General features: G+C 51.3%; 20 non-coding genes across 20 annotated transcripts; all 20 read right to left on the bottom strand.

Moving 5' to 3' along the window:
- Positions 1–496: 496 nt before the first annotated feature.
- On the bottom strand, positions 497–615 carry LOC126313962 (5S ribosomal RNA). The gene has a single exon (XR_007555560.1). It is a non-coding gene; the product is annotated as a 5S ribosomal RNA (ribosomal RNA).
- A 1,282-nt stretch (positions 616–1,897) lies between these two features.
- Positions 1,898–2,016, bottom strand: LOC126313961 (5S ribosomal RNA). The gene has a single exon (XR_007555559.1). It is a non-coding gene; the product is annotated as a 5S ribosomal RNA (ribosomal RNA).
- Positions 2,017–3,298: 1,282 nt separating this feature from the next.
- LOC126313960 (5S ribosomal RNA) lies at positions 3,299–3,417 on the bottom strand. Its single transcript, XR_007555558.1, has one exon. It is a non-coding gene; the product is annotated as a 5S ribosomal RNA (ribosomal RNA).
- A 1,282-nt stretch (positions 3,418–4,699) lies between these two features.
- On the bottom strand, positions 4,700–4,818 carry LOC126313958 (5S ribosomal RNA). The gene has a single exon (XR_007555556.1). It is a non-coding gene; the product is annotated as a 5S ribosomal RNA (ribosomal RNA).
- Positions 4,819–6,100: 1,282 nt separating this feature from the next.
- Positions 6,101–6,219, bottom strand: LOC126313957 (5S ribosomal RNA). The gene has a single exon (XR_007555555.1). It is a non-coding gene; the product is annotated as a 5S ribosomal RNA (ribosomal RNA).
- A 1,282-nt stretch (positions 6,220–7,501) lies between these two features.
- On the bottom strand, positions 7,502–7,620 carry LOC126313935 (5S ribosomal RNA). Its single transcript, XR_007555535.1, has one exon. It is a non-coding gene; the product is annotated as a 5S ribosomal RNA (ribosomal RNA).
- Positions 7,621–8,749: 1,129 nt separating this feature from the next.
- Positions 8,750–8,868, bottom strand: LOC126313917 (5S ribosomal RNA). Its single transcript, XR_007555520.1, has one exon. It is a non-coding gene; the product is annotated as a 5S ribosomal RNA (ribosomal RNA).
- A 1,282-nt stretch (positions 8,869–10,150) lies between these two features.
- Positions 10,151–10,269, bottom strand: LOC126313956 (5S ribosomal RNA). The gene has a single exon (XR_007555554.1). It is a non-coding gene; the product is annotated as a 5S ribosomal RNA (ribosomal RNA).
- A 1,282-nt stretch (positions 10,270–11,551) lies between these two features.
- LOC126313955 (5S ribosomal RNA) lies at positions 11,552–11,670 on the bottom strand. Its single transcript, XR_007555553.1, has one exon. It is a non-coding gene; the product is annotated as a 5S ribosomal RNA (ribosomal RNA).
- Positions 11,671–12,952: 1,282 nt separating this feature from the next.
- On the bottom strand, positions 12,953–13,071 carry LOC126313922 (5S ribosomal RNA). Its single transcript, XR_007555524.1, has one exon. It is a non-coding gene; the product is annotated as a 5S ribosomal RNA (ribosomal RNA).
- A 1,129-nt stretch (positions 13,072–14,200) lies between these two features.
- Positions 14,201–14,319, bottom strand: LOC126313954 (5S ribosomal RNA). Its single transcript, XR_007555552.1, has one exon. It is a non-coding gene; the product is annotated as a 5S ribosomal RNA (ribosomal RNA).
- A 1,129-nt stretch (positions 14,320–15,448) lies between these two features.
- LOC126313953 (5S ribosomal RNA) lies at positions 15,449–15,567 on the bottom strand. The gene has a single exon (XR_007555551.1). It is a non-coding gene; the product is annotated as a 5S ribosomal RNA (ribosomal RNA).
- Positions 15,568–16,849: 1,282 nt separating this feature from the next.
- On the bottom strand, positions 16,850–16,968 carry LOC126313951 (5S ribosomal RNA). Its single transcript, XR_007555550.1, has one exon. It is a non-coding gene; the product is annotated as a 5S ribosomal RNA (ribosomal RNA).
- A 1,129-nt stretch (positions 16,969–18,097) lies between these two features.
- Positions 18,098–18,216, bottom strand: LOC126313950 (5S ribosomal RNA). The gene has a single exon (XR_007555549.1). It is a non-coding gene; the product is annotated as a 5S ribosomal RNA (ribosomal RNA).
- Positions 18,217–19,498: 1,282 nt separating this feature from the next.
- Positions 19,499–19,617, bottom strand: LOC126313949 (5S ribosomal RNA). The gene has a single exon (XR_007555548.1). It is a non-coding gene; the product is annotated as a 5S ribosomal RNA (ribosomal RNA).
- A 1,129-nt stretch (positions 19,618–20,746) lies between these two features.
- Positions 20,747–20,865, bottom strand: LOC126313948 (5S ribosomal RNA). Its single transcript, XR_007555547.1, has one exon. It is a non-coding gene; the product is annotated as a 5S ribosomal RNA (ribosomal RNA).
- A 1,282-nt stretch (positions 20,866–22,147) lies between these two features.
- On the bottom strand, positions 22,148–22,266 carry LOC126313946 (5S ribosomal RNA). The gene has a single exon (XR_007555545.1). It is a non-coding gene; the product is annotated as a 5S ribosomal RNA (ribosomal RNA).
- Positions 22,267–23,548: 1,282 nt separating this feature from the next.
- LOC126313916 (5S ribosomal RNA) lies at positions 23,549–23,667 on the bottom strand. Its single transcript, XR_007555519.1, has one exon. It is a non-coding gene; the product is annotated as a 5S ribosomal RNA (ribosomal RNA).
- Positions 23,668–24,797: 1,130 nt separating this feature from the next.
- On the bottom strand, positions 24,798–24,916 carry LOC126313945 (5S ribosomal RNA). The gene has a single exon (XR_007555544.1). It is a non-coding gene; the product is annotated as a 5S ribosomal RNA (ribosomal RNA).
- Positions 24,917–26,198: 1,282 nt separating this feature from the next.
- LOC126313944 (5S ribosomal RNA) lies at positions 26,199–26,317 on the bottom strand. The gene has a single exon (XR_007555543.1). It is a non-coding gene; the product is annotated as a 5S ribosomal RNA (ribosomal RNA).
- Positions 26,318–26,932: the final 615 nt, after the last annotated feature.

Genomic DNA, 26,932 nt, shown 5'->3' with positions numbered 1-26,932 from the left:
TCAAACTGAGTTCCTTAATATCGTATCTTACGATAGTTTAAAATCAGTATGGAAGCATCTTTGTCACATGAGAAAGGTAGCATGAAAAAACGGCTGGCAGGGGTAGCGACAAGAAAGCAAGAAATGAAGACAGCCAGAGTTCCCAGGCGGTCGCCGATCCGAGTATAAACGTTGTTGCTTATCTTCGGTGGTCGGACGGGAACAGGTTTTTTTTAATGTAGTTAGTTTTTGGAATTTAGCGCTCCTACAAAACAGTAGGCTCTGACGCATTTCAAGAGCACATCTGTCGATTCGCAGTGTTTCGTTATTTTCAACGAGTTCCTAGCACTCTTCCTCCGCGCATTCTTGTACAAACTGAGTTCATTACTGTAATTTCGCATCTTACGTTTAATACAGTAGTTTAAAATGCTTGTGGAAGCATCTTCGTCGCACCTGAGAGTTTGTATGAAAAGAGGGCTGGCAGGTGTAGTGACATAAAATTTAAAAGAAGAGAGGGAGCCAACAGCACCCGGTGTTCCCAGGCGGTCACCCATCCAAGTACTAACCGGGCCCGATGTTGCTTAACTTCGGTGATCGGACGAGAACCGGTGTATTCAACATGGTATGGCCGTTGGCGTCCTTATACTGTAGCCGCACGGCACAAGAAGGCTTCGCCTCTCCTCCCAATACACGCAATCGCCATTTTCGGTGGCACATTTGACGCAAAGCACGTCCTTCCACCTCGAAGGCGACGCGCAGTGCGGCGCGCCGCCACGTGGGTCAGACGCACAACACAGCTGCTCGTTGCACCGCCTGTCATTCGTTTGGTTCGTGCGGCCTCCGACACTCGCGGGAGACGCACCTTGTTATTGTTGTCCGTCGCAGGGATTGCGCGCGGCCGGGCGGCGGGTGGACTGCGCGGGGTGTGGCAGTGTCCTGCTGGACCGAGAGAAGCGTTCTCACCTGCCTGACACGCGTCGCGCTTCTAGATATTTGCGTAATTCGCACGGTGCATAATCGGCTGTCACCTTCCGTCCCGACTTGTCCCGACTTTGCTCGACTGCCGCTCGCTGCCGCTCGGGTCGCGGTCCATATGACAGCACAAGCACGAGGAACATCTGCGAGATGGGCGCGGGCCGAACCGGCGTGTCCGAGGCGACGTGTGCGGCCGTTCGGAGCTACCAGAGCAGCTCTGTGCCGCGCCGTGCCGTGGAAAGGTGCGAAAACATGCACACAAGACACAGGCTTTTCGACAAAGTATCCATCTCTTGTAGCGACGAAAGGTAAATTTTTGTTTACAAATTTGCCGTTGTGCACTGCTACAAAACAATATGCCCTGACGTATTTCACAACATTTCTGTCACTTCATACTGTTTTGTTATTTCCAGAGACTCTTTGCAAGTCTTCCTTGGCGCACTCTTTTCAAACTGAGTTCCTTAATATCGTATCTTACGATAGTTTAAAATCAGTATGGAAGCATCTTTGTCACATGAGAAAGGTAGCATGAAAAAACGGCTGGCAGGGGTAGCGACAAGAAAGCAAGAAATGAAGACAGCCAGAGTTCCCAGGCGGTCGCCGATCCGAATATAAACGTTGTTGCTTATCTTCGGTGGTCGGACGGGAACAGGTTTTTTTTAATGTAGTTAGTTTTTGGAATTTAGCGCTCCTACAAAACAGTAGGCTCTGACGCATTTCAAGAGCACATCTGTCGATTCGCAGTGTTTCGTTATTTTCAACGAGTTCCTAGCACTCTTCCTCCGCGCATTATTGTACAAACTGAGTTCATTACTGTAATTTCGCATCTTACGTTTAATACAGTAGTTTAAAATGCTTGTGGAAGCATCTTCGTCGCACCTGAGAGTTTGTATGAAAAGAGGGCTGGCAGGTGTAGTGACATAAAATTTAAAAGAAGAGAGGGAGCCAACAGCACCCGGTGTTCCCAGGCGGTCACCCATCCAAGTACTAACCGGGCCCGATGTTGCTTAACTTCGGTGATCGGACGAGAACCGGTGTATTCAACATGGTATGGCCGTTGGCGTCCTTATACTGTAGCCGCACGGCACAAGAAGGCTTCGCCTCTCCTCCCAATACACGCAATCGCCATTTTCGGTGGCACATTTGACGCAAAGCACGTCCTTCCACCTCGAAGGCGACGCGCAGTGCGGCGCGCCGCCACGTGGGTCAGACGCACAACACAGCTGCTCGTTGCACCGCCTGTCATTCGTTTGGTTCGTGCGGCCTCCGACACTCGCGGGAGACGCACCTTGTTATTGTTGTCCGTCGCAGGGATTGCGCGCGGCCGGGCGGCGGGTGGACTGCGCGGGGTGTGGCAGTGTCCTGCTGGACCGAGAGAAGCGTTCTCACCTGCCTGACACGCGTCGCGCTTCTAGATATTTGCGTAATTCGCACGGTGCTTAATCGGCTGTCACCTTCCGTCCCGACTTGTCCCGACTTTGCTCGACTGCCGCTCGCTGCCGCTCGGGTCGCGGTCCATATGACAGCACAAGCACGAGGAACATCTGCGAGATGGGCGCGGGCCGAACCGGCGTGTCCGAGGCGACGTGTGCGGCCGTTCGGAGCTACCAGAGCAGCTCTGTGCCGCGCCGTGCCGTGGAAAGGTGCGAAAACATGCACACAAGACACAGGCTTTTCGACAAAGTATCCATCTCTTGTAGCGACGAAAGGTAAATTTTTGTTTACAAATTTGCCGTTGTGCACTGCTACAAAACAATATGCCCTGACGTATTTCACAACATTTCTGTCACTTCATACTGTTTTGTTATTTCCAGAGACTCTTTGCAAGTCTTCCCTGGCGCACTCTTTTCAAACTGAGTTCCTTAATATCGTATCTTACGATAGTTTAAAATCAGTATGGAAGCATCTTTGTCACATGAGAAAGGTAGCATGAAAAAACGGCTGGCAGGGGTAGCGACAAGAAAGCAAGAAATGAAGACAGCCAGAGTTCCCAGGCGGTCGCCGATCCGAATATAAACGTTGTTGCTTATCTTCGGTGGTCGGACGGGAACAGGTTTTTTTTAATGTAGTTAGTTTTTGGAATTTAGCGCTCCTACAAAACAGTAGGCTCTGACGCATTTCAAGAGCACATCTGTCGATTCGCAGTGTTTCGTTATTTTCAACGAGTTCCTAGCACTCTTCCTCCGCGCATTATTGTACAAACTGAGTTCATTACTGTAATTTCGCATCTTACGTTTAATACAGTAGTTTAAAATGCTTGTGGAAGCATCTTCGTCGCACCTGAGAGTTTGTATGAAAAGAGGGCTGGCAGGTGTAGTGACATAAAATTTAAAAGAAGAGAGGGAGCCAACAGCACCCGGTGTTCCCAGGCGGTCACCCATCCAAGTACTAACCGGGCCCGATGTTGCTTAACTTCGGTGATCGGACGAGAACCGGTGTATTCAACATGGTATGGCCGTTGGCGTCCTTATACTGTAGCCGCACGGCACAAGAAGGCTTCGCCTCTCCTCCCAATACACGCAATCGCCATTTTCGGTGGCACATTTGACGCAAAGCACGTCCTTCCACCTCGAAGGCGACGCGCAGTGCGGCGCGCCGCCACGTGGGTCAGACGCACAACACAGCTGCTCGTTGCACCGCCTGTCATTCGTTTGGTTCGTGCGGCCTCCGACACTCGCGGGAGACGCACCTTGTTATTGTTGTCCGTCGCAGGGATTGCGCGCGGCCGGGCGGCGGGTGGACTGCGCGGGGTGTGGCAGTGTCCTGCTGGACCGAGAGAAGCGTTCTCACCTGCCTGACACGCGTCGCGCTTCTAGATATTTGCGTAATTCGCACGGTGCATAATCGGCTGTCACCTTCCGTCCCGACTTGTCCCGACTTTGCTCGACTGCCGCTCGCTGCCGCTCGGGTCGCGGTCCATATGACAGCACAAGCACGAGGAACATCTGCGAGATGGGCGCGGGCCGAACCGGCGTGTCCGAGGCGACGTGTGCGGCCGTTCGGAGCTACCAGAGCAGCTCTGTGCCGCGCCGTGCCGTGGAAAGGTGCGAAAACATGCACACAAGACACAGGCTTTTCGACAAAGTATCCATCTCTTGTAGCGACGAAAGGTAAATTTTTGTTTACAAATTTGCCGTTGTGCACTGCTACAAAACAATATGCCCTGACGTATTTCACAACATTTCTGTCACTTCATACTGTTTTGTTATTTCCAGAGACTCTTTGCAAGTCTTCCTTGGCGCACTCTTTTCAAACTGAGTTCCTTAATATCGTATCTTACGATAGTTTAAAATCAGTATGGAAGCATCTTTGTCACATGAGAAAGGTAGCATGAAAAAACGGCTGGCAGGGGTAGCGACAAGAAAGCAAGAAATGAAGACAGCCAGAGTTCCCAGGCGGTCGCCGATCCGAATATAAACGTTGTTGCTTATCTTCGGTGGTCGGACGGGAACAGGTTTTTTTTAATGTAGTTAGTTTTTGGAATTTAGCGCTCCTACAAAACAGTAGGCTCTGACGCATTTCAAGAGCACATCTGTCGATTCGCAGTGTTTCGTTATTTTCAACGAGTTCCTAGCACTCTTCCTCCGCGCATTATTGTACAAACTGAGTTCATTACTGTAATTTCGCATCTTACGTTTAATACAGTAGTTTAAAATGCTTGTGGAAGCATCTTCGTCGCACCTGAGAGTTTGTATGAAAAGAGGGCTGGCAGGTGTAGTGACATAAAATTTAAAAGAAGAGAGGGAGCCAACAGCACCCGGTGTTCCCAGGCGGTCACCCATCCAAGTACTAACCGGGCCCGATGTTGCTTAACTTCGGTGATCGGACGAGAACCGGTGTATTCAACATGGTATGGCCGTTGGCGTCCTTATACTGTAGCCGCACGGCACAAGAAGGCTTCGCCTCTCCTCCCAATACACGCAATCGCCATTTTCGGTGGCACATTTGACGCAAAGCACGTCCTTCCACCTCGAAGGCGACGCGCAGTGCGGCGCGCCGCCACGTGGGTCAGACGCACAACACAGCTGCTCGTTGCACCGCCTGTCATTCGTTTGGTTCGTGCGGCCTCCGACACTCGCGGGAGACGCACCTTGTTATTGTTGTCCGTCGCAGGGATTGCGCGCGGCCGGGCGGCGGGTGGACTGCGCGGGGTGTGGCAGTGTCCTGCTGGACCGAGAGAAGCGTTCTCACCTGCCTGACACGCGTCGCGCTTCTAGATATTTGCGTAATTCGCACGGTGCTTAATCGGCTGTCACCTTCCGTCCCGACTTGTCCCGACTTTGCTCGACTGCCGCTCGCTGCCGCTCGGGTCGCGGTCCATATGACAGCACAAGCACGAGGAACATCTGCGAGATGGGCGCGGGCCGAACCGGCGTGTCCGAGGCGACGTGTGCGGCCGTTCGGAGCTACCAGAGCAGCTCTGTGCCGCGCCGTGCCGTGGAAAGGTGCGAAAACATGCACACAAGACACAGGCTTTTCGACAAAGTATCCATCTCTTGTAGCGACGAAAGGTAAATTTTTGTTTACAAATTTGCCGTTGTGCACTGCTACAAAACAATATGCCCTGACGTATTTCACAACATTTCTGTCACTTCATACTGTTTTGTTATTTCCAGAGACTCTTTGCAAGTCTTCCCTGGCGCACTCTTTTCAAACTGAGTTCCTTAATATCGTATCTTACGATAGTTTAAAATCAGTATGGAAGCATCTTTGTCACATGAGAAAGGTAGCATGAAAAAACGGCTGGCAGGGGTAGCGACAAGAAAGCAAGAAATGAAGACAGCCAGAGTTCCCAGGCGGTCGCCGATCCGAATATAAACGTTGTTGCTTATCTTCGGTGGTCGGACGGGAACAGGTTTTTTTTAATGTAGTTAGTTTTTGGAATTTAGCGCTCCTACAAAACAGTAGGCTCTGACGCATTTCAAGAGCACATCTGTCGATTCGCAGTGTTTCGTTATTTTCAACGAGTTCCTAGCACTCTTCCTCCGCGCATTATTGTACAAACTGAGTTCATTACTGTAATTTCGCATCTTACGTTTAATACAGTAGTTTAAAATGCTTGTGGAAGCATCTTCGTCGCACCTGAGAGTTTGTATGAAAAGAGGGCTGGCAGGTGTAGTGACATAAAATTTAAAAGAAGAGAGGGAGCCAACAGCACCCGGTGTTCCCAGGCGGTCACCCATCCAAGTACTAACCGGGCCCGATGTTGCTTAACTTCGGTGATCGGACGAGAACCGGTGTATTCAACATGGTATGGCCGTTGGCGTCCTTATACTGTAGCCGCACGGCACAAGAAGGCTTCGCCTCTCCTCCCAATACACGCAATCGCCATTTTCGGTGGCACATTTGACGCAAAGCACGTCCTTCCACCTCGAAGGCGACGCGCAGTGCGGCGCGCCGCCACGTGGGTCAGACGCACAACACAGCTGCTCGTTGCACCGCCTGTCATTCGTTTGGTTCGTGCGGCCTCCGACACTCGCGGGAGACGCACCTTGTTATTGTTGTCCGTCGCAGGGATTGCGCGCGGCCGGGCGGCGGGTGGACTGCGCGGGGTGTGGCAGTGTCCTGCTGGACCGAGAGAAGCGTTCTCACCTGCCTGACACGCGTCGCGCTTCTAGATATTTGCGTAATTCGCACGGTGCTTAATCGGCTGTCACCTTCCGTCCCGACTTGTCCCGACTTTGCTCGACTGCCGCTCGCTGCCGCTCGGGTCGCGGTCCATATGACAGCACAAGCACGAGGAACATCTGCGAGATGGGCGCGGGCCGAACCGGCGTGTCCGAGGCGACGTGTGCGGCCGTTCGGAGCTACCAGAGCAGCTCTGTGCCGCGCCGTGCCGTGGAAAGGTGCGAAAACATGCACACAAGACACAGGCTTTTCGACAAAGTATCCATCTCTTGTAGCGACGAAAGGTAAATTTTTGTTTACAAATTTGCCGTTGTGCACTGCTACAAAACAATATGCCCTGACGTATTTCACAACATTTCTGTCACTTCATACTGTTTTGTTATTTCCAGAGACTCTTTGCAAGTCTTCCTTGGCGCACTCTTTTCAAACTGAGTTCCTTAATATCGTATCTTACGATAGTTTAAAATCAGTATGGAAGCATCTTTGTCACATGAGAAAGGTAGCATGAAAAAACGGCTGGCAGGGGTAGCGACAAGAAAGCAAGAAATGAAGACAGCCAGAGTTCCCAGGCGGTCGCCGATCCGAATATAAACGTTGTTGCTTATCTTCGGTGGTCGGACGGGAACAGGTTTTTTTTAATGTAGTTAGTTTTTGGAATTTAGCGCTCCTACAAAACAGTAGGCTCTGACGCATTTCAAGAGCACATCTGTCGATTCGCAGTGTTTCGTTATTTTCAACGAGTTCCTAGCACTCTTCCTCCGCGCATTATTGTACAAACTGAGTTCATTACTGTAATTTCGCATCTTACGTTTAATACAGTAGTTTAAAATGCTTGTGGAAGCATCTTCGTCGCACCTGAGAGTTTGTATGAAAAGAGGGCTGGCAGGTGTAGTGACATAAAATTTAAAAGAAGAGAGGGAGCCAACAGCACCCGGTGTTCCCAGGCGGTCACCCATCCAAGTACTAACCGGGCCCAATGTTGCTTAACTTCGGTGATCGGACGAGAACCGGTGTATTCAACATGGTATGGCCGTTGGCGTCCTTATACTGTAGCCGCACGGCACAAGAAGGCTTCGCCTCTCCTCCCAATACACGCAATCGCCATTTTCGGTGGCACATTTGACGCAAAGCACGTCCTTCCACCTCGAAGGCGACGCGCAGTGCGGCGCGGGGTGTGGCAGTGTCCTGCTGGACCGAGAGAAGCGTTCTCACCTGCCTGACACGCGTCGCGCTTCTAGATATTTGCGTAATTCGCACGGTGCATAATCGGCTGTCACCTTCCGTCCCGACTTGTCCCGACTTTGCTCGACTGCCGCTCGCTGCCGCTCGGGTCGCGGTCCATATGACAGCACAAGCACGAGGAACATCTGCGAGATGGGCGCGGGCCGAACCGGCGTGTCCGAGGCGACGTGTGCGGCCGTTCGGAGCTACCAGAGCAGCTCTGTGCCGCGCCGTGCCGTGGAAAGGTGCGAAAACATGCACACAAGACACAGGCTTTTCGACAAAGTATCCATCTCTTGTAGCGACGAAAGGTAAATTTTTGTTTACAAATTTGCCGTTGTGCACTGCTACAAAACAATATGCCCTGACGTATTTCACAACATTTCTGTCACTTCATACTGTTTTGTTATTTCCAGAGACTCTTTGCAAGTCTTCCTTGGCGCACTCTTTTCAAACTGAGTTCCTTAATATCGTATCTTACGATAGTTTAAAATCAGTATGGAAGCATCTTTGTCACATGAGAAAGGTAGCATGAAAAAACGGCTGGCAGGGGTAGCGACAAGAAAGCAAGAAATGAAGACAGCCAGAGTTCCCAGGCGGTCGCCGATCCGAATATAAACGTTGTTGCTTATCTTCGGTGGTCGGACGGGAACAGGTTTTTTTTAATGTAGTTAGTTTTTGGAATTTAGCGCTCCTACAAAACAGTAGGCTCTGACGCATTTCAAGAGCACATCTGTCGATTCGCAGTGTTTCGTTATTTTCAACGAGTTCCTAGCACTCTTCCTCCGCGCATTCTTGTACAAACTGAGTTCATTACTGTAATTTCGCATCTTACGTTTAATACAGTAGTTTAAAATGCTTGTGGAAGCATCTTCGTCGCACCTGAGAGTTTGTATGAAAAGAGGGCTGGCAGGTGTAGTGACATAAAATTTAAAAGAAGAGAGGGAGCCAACAGCACCCGGTGTTCCCAGGCGGTCACCCATCCAAGTACTAACCGGGACCGATGTTGCTTAACTTCGGTGATCGGACGAGAACCGGTGTATTCAACATGGTATGGCCGTTGGCGTCCTTATACTGTAGCCGCACGGCACAAGAAGGCTTCGCCTCTCCTCCCAATACACGCAATCGCCATTTTCGGTGGCACATTTGACGCAAAGCACGTCCTTCCACCTCGAAGGCGACGCGCAGTGCGGCGCGCCGCCACGTGGGTCAGACGCACAACACAGCTGCTCGTTGCACCGCCTGTCATTCGTTTGGTTCGTGCGGCCTCCGACACTCGCGGGAGACGCACCTTGTTATTGTTGTCCGTCGCAGGGATTGCGCGCGGCCGGGCGGCGGGTGGACTGCGCGGGGTGTGGCAGTGTCCTGCTGGACCGAGAGAAGCGTTCTCACCTGCCTGACACGCGTCGCGCTTCTAGATATTTGCGTAATTCGCACGGTGCATAATCGGCTGTCACCTTCCGTCCCGACTTGTCCCGACTTTGCTCGACTGCCGCTCGCTGCCGCTCGGGTCGCGGTCCATATGACAGCACAAGCACGAGGAACATCTGCGAGATGGGCGCGGGCCGAACCGGCGTGTCCGAGGCGACGTGTGCGGCCGTTCGGAGCTACCAGAGCAGCTCTGTGCCGCGCCGTGCCGTGGAAAGGTGCGAAAACATGCACACAAGACACAGGCTTTTCGACAAAGTATCCATCTCTTGTAGCGACGAAAGGTAAATTTTTGTTTACAAATTTGCCGTTGTGCACTGCTACAAAACAATATGCCCTGACGTATTTCACAACATTTCTGTCACTTCATACTGTTTTGTTATTTCCAGAGACTCTTTGCAAGTCTTCCTTGGCGCACTCTTTTCAAACTGAGTTCCTTAATATCGTATCTTACGATAGTTTAAAATCAGTATGGAAGCATCTTTGTCACATGAGAAAGGTAGCATGAAAAAACGGCTGGCAGGGGTAGCGACAAGAAAGCAAGAAATGAAGACAGCCAGAGTTCCCAGGCGGTCGCCGATCCGAATATAAACGTTGTTGCTTATCTTCGGTGGTCGGACGGGAACAGGTTTTTTTTAATGTAGTTAGTTTTTGGAATTTAGCGCTCCTACAAAACAGTAGGCTCTGACGCATTTCAAGAGCACATCTGTCGATTCGCAGTGTTTCGTTATTTTCAACGAGTTCCTAGCACTCTTCCTCCGCGCATTATTGTACAAACTGAGTTCATTACTGTAATTTCGCATCTTACGTTTAATACAGTAGTTTAAAATGCTTGTGGAAGCATCTTCGTCGCACCTGAGAGTTTGTATGAAAAGAGGGCTGGCAGGTGTAGTGACATAAAATTTAAAAGAAGAGAGGGAGCCAACAGCACCCGGTGTTCCCAGGCGGTCACCCATCCAAGTACTAACCGGGCCCGATGTTGCTTAACTTCGGTGATCGGACGAGAACCGGTGTATTCAACATGGTATGGCCGTTGGCGTCCTTATACTGTAGCCGCACGGCACAAGAAGGCTTCGCCTCTCCTCCCAATACACGCAATCGCCATTTTCGGTGGCACATTTGACGCAAAGCACGTCCTTCCACCTCGAAGGCGACGCGCAGTGCGGCGCGCCGCCACGTGGGTCAGACGCACAACACAGCTGCTCGTTGCACCGCCTGTCATTCGTTTGGTTCGTGCGGCCTCCGACACTCGCGGGAGACGCACCTTGTTATTGTTGTCCGTCGCAGGGATTGCGCGCGGCCGGGCGGCGGGTGGACTGCGCGGGGTGTGGCAGTGTCCTGCTGGACCGAGAGAAGCGTTCTCACCTGCCTGACACGCGTCGCGCTTCTAGATATTTGCGTAATTCGCACGGTGCTTAATCGGCTGTCACCTTCCGTCCCGACTTGTCCCGACTTTGCTCGACTGCCGCTCGCTGCCGCTCGGGTCGCGGTCCATATGACAGCACAAGCACGAGGAACATCTGCGAGATGGGCGCGGGCCGAACCGGCGTGTCCGAGGCGACGTGTGCGGCCGTTCGGAGCTACCAGAGCAGCTCTGTGCCGCGCCGTGCCGTGGAAAGGTGCGAAAACATGCACACAAGACACAGGCTTTTCGACAAAGTATCCATCTCTTGTAGCGACGAAAGGTAAATTTTTGTTTACAAATTTGCCGTTGTGCACTGCTACAAAACAATATGCCCTGACGTATTTCACAACATTTCTGTCACTTCATACTGTTTTGTTATTTCCAGAGACTCTTTGCAAGTCTTCCCTGGCGCACTCTTTTCAAACTGAGTTCCTTAATATCGTATCTTACGATAGTTTAAAATCAGTATGGAAGCATCTTTGTCACATGAGAAAGGTAGCATGAAAAAACGGCTGGCAGGGGTAGCGACAAGAAAGCAAGAAATGAAGACAGCCAGAGTTCCCAGGCGGTCGCCGATCCGAATATAAACGTTGTTGCTTATCTTCGGTGGTCGGACGGGAACAGGTTTTTTTTAATGTAGTTAGTTTTTGGAATTTAGCGCTCCTACAAAACAGTAGGCTCTGACGCATTTCAAGAGCACATCTGTCGATTCGCAGTGTTTCGTTATTTTCAACGAGTTCCTAGCACTCTTCCTCCGCGCATTATTGTACAAACTGAGTTCATTACTGTAATTTCGCATCTTACGTTTAATACAGTAGTTTAAAATGCTTGTGGAAGCATCTTCGTCGCACCTGAGAGTTTGTATGAAAAGAGGGCTGGCAGGTGTAGTGACATAAAATTTAAAAGAAGAGAGGGAGCCAACAGCACCCGGTGTTCCCAGGCGGTCACCCATCCAAGTACTAACCGGGCCCGATGTTGCTTAACTTCGGTGATCGGACGAGAACCGGTGTATTCAACATGGTATGGCCGTTGGCGTCCTTATACTGTAGCCGCACGGCACAAGAAGGCTTCGCCTCTCCTCCCAATACACGCAATCGCCATTTTCGGTGGCACATTTGACGCAAAGCACGTCCTTCCACCTCGAAGGCGACGCGCAGTGCGGCGCGCCGCCACGTGGGTCAGACGCACAACACAGCTGCTCGTTGCACCGCCTGTCATTCGTTTGGTTCGTGCGGCCTCCGACACTCGCGGGAGACGCACCTTGTTATTGTTGTCCGTCGCAGGGATTGCGCGCGGCCGGGCGGCGGGTGGACTGCGCGGGGTGTGGCAGTGTCCTGCTGGACCGAGAGAAGCGTTCTCACCTGCCTGACACGCGTCGCGCTTCTAGATATTTGCGTAATTCGCACGGTGCTTAATCGGCTGTCACCTTCCGTCCCGACTTGTCCCGACTTTGCTCGACTGCCGCTCGCTGCCGCTCGGGTCGCGGTCCATATGACAGCACAAGCACGAGGAACATCTGCGAGATGGGCGCGGGCCGAACCGGCGTGTCCGAGGCGACGTGTGCGGCCGTTCGGAGCTACCAGAGCAGCTCTGTGCCGCGCCGTGCCGTGGAAAGGTGCGAAAACATGCACACAAGACACAGGCTTTTCGACAAAGTATCCATCTCTTGTAGCGACGAAAGGTAAATTTTTGTTTACAAATTTGCCGTTGTGCACTGCTACAAAACAATATGCCCTGACGTATTTCACAACATTTCTGTCACTTCATACTGTTTTGTTATTTCCAGAGACTCTTTGCAAGTCTTCCTTGGCGCACTCTTTTCAAACTGAGTTCCTTAATATCGTATCTTACGATAGTTTAAAATCAGTATGGAAGCATCTTTGTCACATGAGAAAGGTAGCATGAAAAAACGGCTGGCAGGGGTAGCGACAAGAAAGCAAGAAATGAAGACAGCCAGAGTTCCCAGGCGGTCGCCGATCCGAATATAAACGTTGTTGCTTATCTTCGGTGGTCGGACGGGAACAGGTTTTTTTTAATGTAGTTAGTTTTTGGAATTTAGCGCTCCTACAAAACAGTAGGCTCTGACGCATTTCAAGAGCACATCTGTCGATTCGCAGTGTTTCGTTATTTTCAACGAGTTCCTAGCACTCTTCCTCCGCGCATTATTGTACAAACTGAGTTCATTACTGTAATTTCGCATCTTACGTTTAATACAGTAGTTTAAAATGCTTGTGGAAGCATCTTCGTCGCACCTGAGAGTTTGTATGAAAAGAGGGCTGGCAGGTGTAGTGACATAAAATTTAAAAGAAGAGAGGGAGCCAACAGCACCCGGTGTTCCCAGGCGGTCACCCATCCAAGTACTAACCGGGCCCAATGTTGCTTAACTTCGGTGATCGGACGAGAACCGGTGTATTCAACATGGTATGGCCGTTGGCGTCCTTATACTGTAGCCGCACGGCACAAGAAGGCTTCGCCTCTCCTCCCAATACACGCAATCGCCATTTTCGGTGGCACATTTGACGCAAAGCACGTCCTTCCACCTCGAAGGCGACGCGCAGTGCGGCGCGGGGTGTGGCAGTGTCCTGCTGGACCGAGAGAAGCGTTCTCACCTGCCTGACACGCGTCGCGCTTCTAGATATTTGCGTAATTCGCACGGTGCATAATCGGCTGTCACCTTCCGTCCCGACTTGTCCCGACTTTGCTCGACTGCCGCTCGCTGCCGCTCGGGTCGCGGTCCATATGACAGCACAAGCACGAGGAACATCTGCGAGATGGGCGCGGGCCGAACCGGCGTGTCCGAGGCGACGTGTGCGGCCGTTCGGAGCTACCAGAGCAGCTCTGTGCCGCGCCGTGCCGTGGAAAGGTGCGAAAACATGCACACAAGACACAGGCTTTTCGACAAAGTATCCATCTCTTGTAGCGACGAAAGGTAAATTTTTGTTTACAAATTTGCCGTTGTGCACTGCTACAAAACAATATGCCCTGACGTATTTCACAACATTTCTGTCACTTCATACTGTTTTGTTATTTCCAGAGACTCTTTGCAAGTCTTCCTTGGCGCACTCTTTTCAAACTGAGTTCCTTAATATCGTATCTTACGATAGTTTAAAATCAGTATGGAAGCATCTTTGTCACATGAGAAAGGTAGCATGAAAAAACGGCTGGCAGGGGTAGCGACAAGAAAGCAAGAAATGAAGACAGCCAGAGTTCCCAGGCGGTCGCCGATCCGAATATAAACGTTGTTGCTTATCTTCGGTGGTCGGACGGGAACAGGTTTTTTTTAATGTAGTTAGTTTTTGGAATTTAGCGCTCCTACAAAACAGTAGGCTCTGACGCATTTCAAGAGCACATCTGTCGATTCGCAGTGTTTCGTTATTTTCAACGAGTTCCTAGCACTCTTCCTCCGCGCATTCTTGTACAAACTGAGTTCATTACTGTAATTTCGCATCTTACGTTTAATACAGTAGTTTAAAATGCTTGTGGAAGCATCTTCGTCGCACCTGAGAGTTTGTATGAAAAGAGGGCTGGCAGGTGTAGTGACATAAAATTTAAAAGAAGAGAGGGAGCCAACAGCACCCGGTGTTCCCAGGCGGTCACCCATCCAAGTACTAACCGGGCCCGATGTTGCTTAACTTCGGTGATCGGACGAGAACCGGTGTATTCAACATGGTATGGCCGTTGGCGTCCTTATACTGTAGCCGCACGGCACAAGAAGGCTTCGCCTCTCCTCCCAATACACGCAATCGCCATTTTCGGTGGCACATTTGACGCAAAGCACGTCCTTCCACCTCGAAGGCGACGCGCAGTGCGGCGCGGGGTGTGGCAGTGTCCTGCTGGACCGAGAGAAGCGTTCTCACCTGCCTGACACGCGTCGCGCTTCTAGATATTTGCGTAATTCGCACGGTGCATAATCGGCTGTCACCTTCCGTCCCGACTTGTCCCGACTTTGCTCGACTGCCGCTCGCTGCCGCTCGGGTCGCGGTCCATATGACAGCACAAGCACGAGGAACATCTGCGAGATGGGCGCGGGCCGAACCGGCGTGTCCGAGGCGACGTGTGCGGCCGTTCGGAGCTACCAGAGCAGCTCTGTGCCGCGCCGTGCCGTGGAAAGGTGCGAAAACATGCACACAAGACACAGGCTTTTCGACAAAGTATCCATCTCTTGTAGCGACGAAAGGTAAATTTTTGTTTACAAATTTGCCGTTGTGCACTGCTATAAAACAATATGCCCTGACGTATTTCACAACATTTCTGTCACTTCATACTGTTTTGTTATTTCCAGAGACTCTTTGCAAGTCTTCCTTGGCGCACTCTTTTCAAACTGAGTTCCTTAATATCGTATCTTACGATAGTTTAAAATCAGTATGGAAGCATCTTTGTCACATGAGAAAGGTAGCATGAAAAAACGGCTGGCAGGGGTAGCGACAAGAAAGCAAGAAATGAAGACAGCCAGAGTTCCCAGGCGGTCGCCGATCCGAATATAAACGTTGTTGCTTATCTTCGGTGGTCGGACGGGAACAGGTTTTTTTTAATGTAGTTAGTTTTTGGAATTTAGCGCTCCTACAAAACAGTAGGCTCTGACGCATTTCAAGAGCACATCTGTCGATTCGCAGTGTTTCGTTATTTTCAACGAGTTCCTAGCACTCTTCCTCCGCGCATTCTTGTACAAACTGAGTTCATTACTGTAATTTCGCATCTTACGTTTAATACAGTAGTTTAAAATGCTTGTGGAAGCATCTTCGTCGCACCTGAGAGTTTGTATGAAAAGAGGGCTGGCAGGTGTAGTGACATAAAATTTAAAAGAAGAGAGGGAGCCAACAGCACCCGGTGTTCCCAGGCGGTCACCCATCCAAGTACTAACCGGGCCCGATGTTGCTTAACTTCGGTGATCGGACGAGAACCGGTGTATTCAACATGGTATGGCCGTTGGCGTCCTTATACTGTAGCCGCACGGCACAAGAAGGCTTCGCCTCTCCTCCCAATACACGCAATCGCCATTTTCGGTGGCACATTTGACGCAAAGCACGTCCTTCCACCTCGAAGGCGACGCGCAGTGCGGCGCGCCGCCACGTGGGTCAGACGCACAACACAGCTGCTCGTTGCACCGCCTGTCATTCGTTTGGTTCGTGCGGCCTCCGACACTCGCGGGAGACGCACCTTGTTATTGTTGTCCGTCGCAGGGATTGCGCGCGGCCGGGCGGCGGGTGGACTGCGCGGGGTGTGGCAGTGTCCTGCTGGACCGAGAGAAGCGTTCTCACCTGCCTGACACGCGTCGCGCTTCTAGATATTTGCGTAATTCGCACGGTGCATAATCGGCTGTCACCTTCCGTCCCGACTTGTCCCGACTTTGCTCGACTGCCGCTCGCTGCCGCTCGGGTCGCGGTCCATATGACAGCACAAGCACGAGGAACATCTGCGAGATGGGCGCGGGCCGAACCGGCGTGTCCGAGGCGACGTGTGCGGCCGTTCGGAGCTACCAGAGCAGCTCTGTGCCGCGCCGTGCCGTGGAAAGGTGCGAAAACATGCACACAAGACACAGGCTTTTCGACAAAGTATCCATCTCTTGTAGCGACGAAAGGTAAATTTTTGTTTACAAATTTGCCGTTGTGCACTGCTACAAAACAATATGCCCTGACGTATTTCACAACATTTCTGTCACTTCATACTGTTTTGTTATTTCCAGAGACTCTTTGCAAGTCTTCCTTGGCGCACTCTTTTCAAACTGAGTTCCTTAATATCGTATCTTACGATAGTTTAAAATCAGTATGGAAGCATCTTTGTCACATGAGAAAGGTAGCATGAAAAAACGGCTGGCAGGGGTAGCGACAAGAAAGCAAGAAATGAAGACAGCCAGAGTTCCCAGGCGGTCGCCGATCCGAATATAAACGTTGTTGCTTATCTTCGGTGGTCGGACGGGAACAGGTTTTTTTTAATGTAGTTAGTTTTTGGAATTTAGCGCTCCTACAAAACAGTAGGCTCTGACGCATTTCAAGAGCACATCTGTCGATTCGCAGTGTTTCGTTATTTTCAACGAGTTCCTAGCACTCTTCCTCCGCGCATTATTGTACAAACTGAGTTCATTACTGTAATTTCGCATCTTACGTTTAATACAGTAGTTTAAAATGCTTGTGGAAGCATCTTCGTCGCACCTGAGAGTTTGTATGAAAAGAGGGCTGGCAGGTGTAGTGACATAAAATTTAAAAGAAGAGAGGGAGCCAACAGCACCCGGTGTTCCCAGGCGGTCACCCATCCAAGTACTAACCGGGCCCGATGTTGCTTAACTTCGGTGATCGGACGAGAACCGGTGTATTCAACATGGTATGGCCGTTGGCGTCCTTATACTGTAGCCGCACGGCACAAGAAGGCTTCGCCTCTCCTCCCAATACACGCAATCGCCATTTTCGGTGGCACATTTGACGCAAAGCACGTCCTTCCACCTCGAAGGCGACGCGCAGTGCGGCGCGGGGTGTGGCAGTGTCCTGCTGGACCGAGAGAAGCGTTCTCACCTGCCTGACACGCGTCGCGCTTCTAGATATTTGCGTAATTCGCATGGTGCATAATCGGCTGTCACCTTCCGTCCCGACTTGTCCCGACTTTGCTCGACTGCCGCTCGCTGCCGCTCGGGTCGCGGTCCATATGACAGCACAAGCACGAGGAACATCTGCGAGATGGGCGCGGGCCGAACCGGCGTGTCCGAGGCGACGTGTGCGGCCGTTCGGAGCTACCAGAGCAGCTCTGTGCCGCGCCGTGCCGTGGAAAGGTGCGAAAACATGCACACAAGACACAGGCTTTTCGACAAAGTATCCATCTCTTGTAGCGACGAAAGGTAAATTTTTGTTTACAAATTTGCCGTTGTGCACTGCTACAAAACAATATGCCCTGACGTATTTCACAACATTTCTGTCACTTCATACTGTTTTGTTATTTCCAGAGACTCTTTGCAAGTCTTCCTTGGCGCACTCTTTTCAAACTGAGTTCCTTAATATCGTATCTTACGATAGTTTAAAATCAGTATGGAAGCATCTTTGTCACATGAGAAAGGTAGCATGAAAAAACGGCTGGCAGGGGTAGCGACAAGAAAGCAAGAAATGAAGACAGCCAGAGTTCCCAGGCGGTCGCCGATCCGAATATAAACGTTGTTGCTTATCTTCGGTGGTCGGACGGGAACAGGTTTTTTTTAATGTAGTTAGTTTTTGGAATTTAGCGCTCCTACAAAACAGTAGGCTCTGACGCATTTCAAGAGCACATCTGTCGATTCGCAGTGTTTCGTTATTTTCAACGAGTTCCTAGCACTCTTCCTCCGCGCATTCTTGTACAAACTGAGTTCATTACTGTAATTTCGCATCTTACGTTTAATACAGTAGTTTAAAATGCTTGTGGAAGCATCTTCGTCGCACCTGAGAGTTTGTATGAAAAGAGGGCTGGCAGGTGTAGTGACATAAAATTTAAAAGAAGAGAGGGAGCCAACAGCACCCGGTGTTCCCAGGCGGTCACCCATCCAAGTACTAACCGGGCCCGATGTTGCTTAACTTCGGTGATCGGACGAGAACCGGTGTATTCAACATGGTATGGCCGTTGGCGTCCTTATACTGTAGCCGCACGGCACAAGAAGGCTTCGCCTCTCCTCCCAATACACGCAATCGCCATTTTCGGTGGCACATTTGACGCAAAGCACGTCCTTCCACCTCGAAGGCGACGCGCAGTGCGGCGCGCCGCCACGTGGGTCAGACGCACAACACAGCTGCTCGTTGCACCGCCTGTCATTCGTTTGGTTCGTGCGGCCTCCGACACTCGCGGGAGACGCACCTTGTTATTGTTGTCCGTCGCAGGGATTGCGCGCGGCCGGGCGGCGGGTGGACTGCGCGGGGTGTGGCAGTGTCCTGCTGGACCGAGAGAAGCGTTCTCACCTGCCTGACACGCGTCGCGCTTCTAGATATTTGCGTAATTCGCACGGTGCATAATCGGCTGTCACCTTCCGTCCCGACTTGTCCCGACTTTGCTCGACTGCCGCTCGCTGCCGCTCGGGTCGCGGTCCATATGACAGCACAAGCACGAGGAACATCTGCGAGATGGGCGCGGGCCGAACCGGCGTGTCCGAGGCGACGTGTGCGGCCGTTCGGAGCTACCAGAGCAGCTCTGTGCCGCGCCGTGCCGTGGAAAGGTGCGAAAACATGCACACAAGACACAGGCTTTTCGACAAAGTATCCATCTCTTGTAGCGACGAAAGGTAAATTTTTGTTTACAAATTTGCCGTTGTGCACTGCTACAAAACAATATGCCCTGACGTATTTCACAACATTTCTGTCACTTCATACTGTTTTGTTATTTCCAGAGACTCTTTGCAAGTCTTCCTTGGCGCACTCTTTTCAAACTGAGTTCCTTAATATCGTATCTTACGATAGTTTAAAATCAGTATGGAAGCATCTTTGTCACATGAGAAAGGTAGCATGAAAAAACGGCTGGCAGGGGTAGCGACAAGAAAGCAAGAAATGAAGACAGCCAGAGTTCCCAGGCGGTCGCCGATCCGAATATAAACGTTGTTGCTTATCTTCGGTGGTCGGACGGGAACAGGTTTTTTTTAATGTAGTTAGTTTTTGGAATTTAGCGCTCCTACAAAACAGTAGGCTCTGACGCATTTCAAGAGCACATCTGTCGATTCGCAGTGTTTCGTTATTTTCAACGAGTTCCTAGCACTCTTCCTCCGCGCATTATTGTACAAACTGAGTTCATTACTGTAATTTCGCATCTTACGTTTAATACAGTAGTTTAAAATGCTTGTGGAAGCATCTTCGTCGCACCTGAGAGTTTGTATGAAAAGAGGGCTGGCAGGTGTAGTGACATAAAATTTAAAAGAAGAGAGGGAGCCAACAGCACCCGGTGTTCCCAGGCGGTCACCCATCCAAGTACTAACCGGGCCCGATGTTGCTTAACTTCGGTGATCGGACGAGAACCGGTGTATTCAACATGGTATGGCCGTTGGCGTCCTTATACTGTAGCCGCACGGCACAAGAAGGCTTCGCCTCTCCTCCCAATACACGCAATCGCCATTTTCGGTGGCACATTTGACGCAAAGCACGTCCTTCCACCTCGAAGGCGACGCGCAGTGCGGCGCGGGGTGTGGCAGTGTCCTGCTGGACCGAGAGAAGCGTTCTCACCTGCTTGACACGCGTCGCGCTTCTAGATATTTGCGTAATTCGCATGGTGCATAATCGGCTGTCACCTTCCGTCCCGACTTGTCCCGACTTTGCTCGACTGCCGCTCGCTGCCGCTCGGGTCGCGGTCCATATGACAGCACAAGCACGAGGAACATCTGCGAGATGGGCGCGGGCCGAACCGGCGTGTCCGAGGCGACGTGTGCGGCCGTTCGGAGCTACCAGAGCAGCTCTGTGCCGCGCCGTGCCGTGGAAAGGTGCGAAAACATGCACACAAGACACAGGCTTTTCGACAAAGTATCCATCTCTTGTAGCGACGAAAGGTAAATTTTTGTTTACAAATTTGCCGTTGTGCACTGCTACAAAACAATATGCCCTGACGTATTTCACAACATTTCTGTCACTTCATACTGTTTTGTTATTTCCAGAGACTCTTTGCAAGTCTTCCTTGGCGCACTCTTTTCAAACTGAGTTCCTTAATATCGTATCTTACGATAGTTTAAAATCAGTATGGAAGCATCTTTGTCACATGAGAAAGGTAGCATGAAAAAACGGCTGGCAGGGGTAGCGACAAGAAAGCAAGAAATGAAGACAGCCAGAGTTCCCAGGCGGTCGCCGATCCGAATATAAACGTTGTTGCTTATCTTCGGTGGTCGGACGGGAACAGGTTTTTTTTAATGTAGTTAGTTTTTGGAATTTAGCGCTCCTACAAAACAGTAGGCTCTGACGCATTTCAAGAGCACATCTGTCGATTCGCAGTGTTTCGTTATTTTCAACGAGTTCCTAGCACTCTTCCTCCGCGCATTCTTGTACAAACTGAGTTCATTACTGTAATTTCGCATCTTACGTTTAATACAGTAGTTTAAAATGCTTGTGGAAGCATCTTCGTCGCACCTGAGAGTTTGTATGAAAAGAGGGCTGGCAGGTGTAGTGACATAAAATTTAAAAGAAGAGAGGGAGCCAACAGCACCCGGTGTTCCCAGGCGGTCACCCATCCAAGTACTAACCGGGCCCGATGTTGCTTAACTTCGGTGATCGGACGAGAACCGGTGTATTCAACATGGTATGGCCGTTGGCGTCCTTATACTGTAGCCGCACGGCACAAGAAGGCTTCGCCTCTCCTCCCAATACACGCAATCGCCATTTTCGGTGGCACATTTGACGCAAAGCACGTCCTTCCACCTCGAAGGCGACGCGCAGTGCGGCGCGCCGCCACGTGGGTCAGACGCACAACACAGCTGCTCGTTGCACCGCCTGTCATTCGTTTGGTTCGTGCGGCCTCCGACACTCGCGGGAGACGCACCTTGTTATTGTTGTCCGTCGCAGGGATTGCGCGCGGCCGGGCGGCGGGTGGACTGCGCGGGGTGTGGCAGTGTCCTGCTGGACCGAGAGAAGCGTTCTCACCTGCCTGACACGCGTCGCGCTTCTAGATATTTGCGTAATTCGCACGGTGCATAATCGGCTGTCACCTTCCGTCCCGACTTGTCCCGACTTTGCTCGACTGCCGTTCGCTGCCGCTCGGGTCGCGGTCCATATGACAGCACAAGCACGAGGAACATCTGCGAGATGGGCGCGGGCCGAACCGGCGTGTCCGAGGCGACGTGTGCGGCCGTTCGGAGCTACCAGAGCAGCTCTGTGCCGCGCCGTGCCGTGGAAAGGTGCGAAAACATGCACACAAGACACAGGCTTTTCGACAAAGTATCCATCTCTTGTAGCGACGAAAGGTAAATTTTTGTTTACAAATTTGCCGTTGTGCACTGCTACAAAACAATATGCCCTGACGTATTTCACAACATTTCTGTCACTTCATACTGTTTTGTTATTTCCAGAGACTCTTTGCAAGTCTTCCTTGGCGCACTCTTTTCAAACTGAGTTCCTTAATATCGTATCTTACGATAGTTTAAAATCAGTATGGAAGCATCTTTGTCACATGAGAAAGGTAGCATGAAAAAACGGCTGGCAGGGGTAGCGACAAGAAAGCAAGAAATGAAGACAGCCAGAGTTCCCAGGCGGTCGCCGATCCGAATATAAACGTTGTTGCTTATCTTCGGTGGTCGGACGGGAACAGGTTTTTTTTAATGTAGTTAGTTTTTGGAATTTAGCGCTCCTACAAAACAGTAGGCTCTGACGCATTTCAAGAGCACATCTGTCGATTCGCAGTGTTTCGTTATTTTCAACGAGTTCCTAGCACTCTTCCTCCGCGCATTCTTGTACAAACTGAGTTCATTACTGTAATTTCGCATCTTACGTTTAATACAGTAGTTTAAAATGCTTGTGGAAGCATCTTCGTCGCACCTGAGAGTTTGTATGAAAAGAGGGCTGGCAGGTGTAGTGACATAAAATTTAAAAGAAGAGAGGGAGCCAACAGCACCCGGTGTTCCCAGGCGGTCACCCATCCAAGTACTAACCGGGCCCGATGTTGCTTAACTTCGGTGATCGGACGAGAACCGGTGTATTCAACATGGTATGGCCGTTGGCGTCCTTATACTGTAGCCGCACGGCACAAGAAGGCTTCGCCTCTCCTCCCAATACACGCAATCGCCATTTTCGGTGGCACATTTGACGCAAAGCACGTCCTTCCACCTCGAAGGCGACGCGCAGTGCGGCGCGCCGCCACGTGGGTCAGACGCACAACACAGCTGCTCGTTGCACCGCCTGTCATTCGTTTGGTTCGTGCGGCCTCCGACACTCGCGGGAGACGCACCTTGTTATTGTTGTCCGTCGCAGGGATTGCGCGCGGCCGGGCGGCGGGTGGACTGCGCGGGGTGTGGCAGTGTCCTGCTGGACCGAGAGAAGCGTTCTCACCTGCCTGACACGCGTCGCGCTTCTAGATATTTGCGTAATTCGCACGGTGCATAATCGGCTGTCACCTTCCGTCCCGACTTGTCCCGACTTTGCTCGACTGCCGCTCGCTGCCGCTCGGGTCGCGGTCCATATGACAGCACAAGCACGAGGAACATCTGCGAGATGGGCGCGGGCCGAACCGGCGTGTCCGAGGCGACGTGTGCGGCCGTTCGGAGCTACCAGAGCAGCTCTGTGCCGCGCCGTGCCGTGGAAAGGTGCGAAAACATGCACACAAGACACAGGCTTTTCGACAAAGTATCCATCTCTTGTAGCGACGAAAGGTAAATTTTTGTTTACAAATTTGCCGTTGTGCACTGCTACAAAACAATATGCCCTGACGTATTTCACAACATTTCTGTCACTTCATACTGTTTTGTTATTTCCAGAGACTCTTTGCAAGTCTTCCTTGGCGCACTCTTTTCAAACTGAGTTCCTTAATATCGTATCTTACGATAGTTTAAAATCAGTATGGAAGCATCTTTGTCACATGAGAAAGGTAGCATGAAAAAACGGCTGGCAGGGGTAGCGACAAGAAAGCAAGAAATGAAGACAGCCAGAGTTCCCAGGCGGTCGCCGATCCGAATATAAACGTTGTTGCTTATCTTCGGTGGTCGGACGGGAACAGGTTTTTTTTAATGTAGTTAGTTTTTGGAATTTAGCGCTCCTACAAAACAGTAGGCTCTGACGCATTTCAAGAGCACATCTGTCGATTCGCAGTGTTTCGTTATTTTCAACGAGTTCCTAGCACTCTTCCTCCGCGCATTCTTGTACAAACTGAGTTCATTACTGTAATTTCGCATCTTACGTTTAATACAGTAGTTTAAAATGCTTGTGGAAGCATCTTCGTCGCACCTGAGAGTTTGTATGAAAAGAGGGCTGGCAGGTGTAGTGACATAAAATTTAAAAGAAGAGAGGGAGCCAACAGCACCCGGTGTTCCCAGGCGGTCACCCATCCAAGTACTAACCGGGACCGATGTTGCTTAACTTCGGTGATCGGACGAGAACCGGTGTATTCAACATGGTATGGCCGTTGGCGTCCTTATACTGTAGCCGCACGGCACAAGAAGGCTTCGCCTCTCCTCCCAATACACGCAATCGCCATTTTCGGTGGCACATTTGACGCAAAGCACGTCCTTCCACCTCGAAGGCGACGCGCAGTGCGGCGCGGGGTGTGGCAGTGTCCTGCTGGACCGAGAGAAGCGTTCTCACCTGCCTGACACGCGTCGCGCTTCTAGATATTTGCGTAATTCGCACGGTGCATAATCGGCTGTCACCTTCCGTCCCGACTTGTCCCGACTTTGCTCGACTGCCGCTCGTTGCCGCTCGGGTCGCGGTCCATATGACAGCACAAGCACGAGGAACATCTGCGAGATGGGCGCGGGCCGAACCGGCGTGTCCGAGGCGACGTGTGCGGCCGTTCGGAGCTACCAGAGCAGCTCTGTGCCGCGCCGTGCCGTGGAAAGGTGCGAAAACATGCACACAAGACACAGGCTTTTCGACAAAGTATCCATCTCTTGTAGCGACGAAAGGTAAATTTTTGTTTACAAATTTGCCGTTGTGCACTGCTACAAAACAATATGCCCTGACGTATTTCACAACATTTCTGTCACTTCATACTGTTTTGTTATTTCCAGAGACTCTTTGCAAGTCTTCCTTGGCGCACTCTTTTCAAACTGAGTTCCTTAATATCGTATCTTACGATAGTTTAAAATCAGTATGGAAGCATCTTTGTCACATGAGAAAGGTAGCATGAAAAAACGGCTGGCAGGGGTAGCGACAAGAAAGCAAGAAATGAAGACAGCCAGAGTTCCCAGGCGGTCGCCGATCCGAATATAAACGTTGTTGCTTATCTTCGGTGGTCGGACGGGAACAGGTTTTTTTTTAATGTAGTTAGTTTTTGGAATTTAGCGCTCCTACAAAACAGTAGGCTCTGACGCATTTCAAGAGCACATCTGTCGATTCGCAGTGTTTCGTTATTTTCAACGAGTTCCTAGCACTCTTCCTCCGCGCATTCTTGTACAAACTGAGTTCATTACTGTAATTTCGCATCTTACGTTTAATACAGTAGTTTAAAATGCTTGTGGAAGCATCTTCGTCGCACCTGAGAGTTTGTATGAAAAGAGGGCTGGCAGGTGTAGTGACATAAAATTTAAAAGAAGAGAGGGAGCCAACAGCACCCGGTGTTCCCAGGCGGTCACCCATCCAAGTACTAACCGGGCCCGATGTTGCTTAACTTCGGTGATCGGACGAGAACCGGTGTATTCAACATGGTATGGCCGTTGGCGTCCTTATACTGTAGCCGCACGGCACAAGAAGGCTTCGCCTCTCCTCCCAATACACGCAATCGCCATTTTCGGTGGCACATTTGACGCAAAGCACGTCCTTCCACCTCGAAGGCGACGCGCAGTGCGGCGCGCCGCCACGTGGGTCAGACGCACAACACAGCTGCTCGTTGCACCGCCTGTCATTCGTTTGGTTCGTGCGGCCTCCGACACTCGCGGGAGACGCACCTTGTTATTGTTGTCCGTCGCAGGGATTGCGCGCGGCCGGGCGGCGGGTGGACTGCGCGGGGTGTGGCAGTGTCCTGCTGGACCGAGAGAAGCGTTCTCACCTGCCTGACACGCGTCGCGCTTCTAGATATTTGCGTAATTCGCACGGTGCATAATCGGCTGTCACCTTCCGTCCCGACTTGTCCCGACTTTGCTCGACTGCCGCTCGCTGCCGCTCGGGTCGCGGTCCATATGACAGCACAAGCACGAGGAACATCTGCGAGATGGGCGCGGGCCGAACCGGCGTGTCCGAGGCGACGTGTGCGGCCGTTCGGAGCTACCAGAGCAGCTCTGTGCCGCGCCGTGCCGTGGAAAGGTGCGAAAACATGCACACAAGACACAGGCTTTTCGACAAAGTATCCATCTCTTGTAGCGACGAAAGGTAAATTTTTGTTTACAAATTTGCCGTTGTGCACTGCTACAAAACAATATGCCCTGACGTATTTCACAACATTTCTGTCACTTCATACTGTTTTGTTATTTCCAGAGACTCTTTGCAAGTCTTCCTTGGCGCACTCTTTTCAAACTGAGTTCCTTAATATCGTATCTTACGATAGTTTAAAATCAGTATGGAAGCATCTTTGTCACATGAGAAAGGTAGCATGAAAAAACGGCTGGCAGGGGTAGCGACAAGAAAGCAAGAAATGAAGACAGCCAGAGTTCCCAGGCGGTCGCCGATCCGAATATAAACGTTGTTGCTTATCTTCGGTGGTCGGACGGGAACAGGTTTTTTTTAATGTAGTTAGTTTTTGGAATTTAGCGCTCCTACAAAACAGTAGGCTCTGACGCATTTCAAGAGCACATCTGTCGATTCGCAGTGTTTCGTTATTTTCAACGAGTTCCTAGCACTCTTCCTCCGCGCATTCTTGTACAAACTGAGTTCATTACTGTAATTTCGCATCTTACGTTTAATACAGTAGTTTAAAATGCTTGTGGAAGCATCTTCGTCGCACCTGAGAGTTTGTATGAAAAGAGGGCTGGCAGGTGTAGTGACATAAAATTTAAAAGAAGAGAGGGAGCCAACAGCACCCGGTGTTCCCAGGCGGTCACCCATCCAAGTACTAACCGGGCCCGATGTTGCTTAACTTCGGTGATCGGACGAGAACCGGTGTATTCAACATGGTATGGCCGTTGGCGTCCTTATACTGTAGCCGCACGGCACAAGAAGGCTTCGCCTCTCCTCCCAATACACGCAATCGCCATTTTCGGTGGCACATTTGACGCAAAGCACGTCCTTCCACCTCGAAGGCGACGCGCAGTGCGGCGCGCCGCCACGTGGGTCAGACGCACAACACAGCTGCTCGTTGCACCGCCTGTCATTCGTTTGGTTCGTGCGGCCTCCGACACTCGCGGGAGACGCACCTTGTTATTGTTGTCCGTCGCAGGGATTGCGCGCGGCCGGGCGGCGGGTGGACTGCGCGGGGTGTGGCAGTGTCCTGCTGGACCGAGAGAAGCGTTCTCACCTGCCTGACACGCGTCGCGCTTCTAGATATTTGCGTAATTCGCACGGTGCATAATCGGCTGTCACCTTCCGTCCCGACTTGTCCCGACTTTGCTCGACTGCCGCTCGCTGCCGCTCGGGTCGCGGTCCATATGACAGCACAAGCACGAGGAACATCTGCGAGATGGGCGCGGGCCGAACCGGCGTGTCCGAGGCGACGTGTGCGGCCGTTCGGAGCTACCAGAGCAGCTCTGTGCCGCGCCGTGCCGTGGAAAGGTGCGAAAACATGCACACAAGACACAGGCTTTTC

The sequence above is a fragment of the Schistocerca gregaria genome, unplaced genomic scaffold (assembly GCF_023897955.1).
Source record: "Schistocerca gregaria isolate iqSchGreg1 unplaced genomic scaffold, iqSchGreg1.2 ptg000507l, whole genome shotgun sequence".
NCBI lineage: Eukaryota > Metazoa > Arthropoda > Insecta > Orthoptera > Acrididae > Schistocerca > Schistocerca gregaria.
Note: the sequence above shows the minus strand (reverse complement) of the source record. Positions and strands in the feature narration are given on the sequence as shown.